At 48.2% G+C, this 1150-nt stretch overlaps 1 protein-coding gene across 1 annotated transcript in view; it reads right to left on the reverse strand.

Annotated features, from left to right (window-relative positions):
* The window catches only part of LRATD1 (LRAT domain containing 1), a 10085-nt gene extending 9135 nt beyond the window's left edge, over positions 1 to 950 (reverse strand). The window contains exon 1 of the mRNA XM_072410363.1: positions 783 to 950. The gene's annotated coding sequence lies outside the window, so the exon portion shown is untranslated. The remainder of the gene's footprint in view (positions 1 to 782) is intronic.
* Positions 951 to 1150: the final 200 nt, after the last annotated feature.

The following is a 1150-nucleotide window of genomic DNA, read 5'->3' on the forward strand; positions in this document are numbered from 1 at the left end:
CACCAATGGGCATCTGCACCTTCACCAATGGGCATCTGCACCTTCACCAATAGCCATCTGCACCTTCACCAATGGGCATCTGCACCTTCACCAATTATCATCTCCACTTTCACCAATAGTCATCTGCACCTTCACCAATGATCATATGCACCTTTACGAATAGTCATCTGCACCTTCACCAATAGCTATCTACACCTTCACCAATGAACATCTGCCCCAATTTCAGATCCCCAACAACTTTCCTTCCAAACATGCTTCAAATACAACCCAGTACTGACCATAAACATAGAATCCTATCGGATAGACCAGTGTGGAGTACAGAAACTCATATTAACCCCAATCTATTATCACAGAAAGAACAATGCAATAGGTTCTGCTGCCATGGCATTCTTCTATTTCTCCTTCTAGGTTCAGACACAGGGATCTGTGGTGTAAAAGGCCCTTGGAAAAAGCTTCATCTACAAGGGAGATGTACAAACATTCTATCCTTTCATCCAAACACATGGATTCCATGCAAGCTGCTCACACACAGCCCAGAGTTTTATCACACAGTGGTTGTGTATCTGGCAAGGAAGAGGTTTGTGGAAGTGGGATCTATGAAATAAAGTCAGCAGGGCTGTGTCCCAGAATAATTACACAGATCTGAGTAATACACCCATATACAAAGATCTGAGTTATTTCCTAGCACATCCAAAAAAAATTGGATCGCATTTCCTATTAAGCTAACATAGCAAAATCAAACTTTTGCAGGGATGTATGAAGGATCGCTTGGTAGAGCTTACCCTTGTGGCTATGCCTGCAGAGGTGGACAGAAAATCCCTACAGCTCCCTCCTAGCCATGGGAGGTGAAGGCAATGCCCCCACTGGCCGCCGCTCCGCCAGCTCGCTCGATCTTCCAGCAGCAGCAGCAGCAGCAGCCGAGTCTCACCTGCGATAACAAGCAGCTACTGGGCTCGCAGCCCGTGTGACTGCAACTACAATGGGCTACAACTTTTCAGTGTCCGCCCAGCACGCCGCTTATTGGCTGTCGGCTCCGAAGGGGAGGGGTAAGGCTCCGTGTGAACAATGAGCGAGCAGCTGACTTGTCAATCATACGGCGTGGGCGGGGCGCGGTGTCACTGGCCACACCCCGCTTTGATGTGTAGCTTGT

Source organism: Pyxicephalus adspersus, chromosome 4 (genome assembly GCF_032062135.1).
Source record: "Pyxicephalus adspersus chromosome 4, UCB_Pads_2.0, whole genome shotgun sequence".
Taxonomy (NCBI): Eukaryota; Metazoa; Chordata; class Amphibia; order Anura; family Pyxicephalidae; genus Pyxicephalus; species Pyxicephalus adspersus.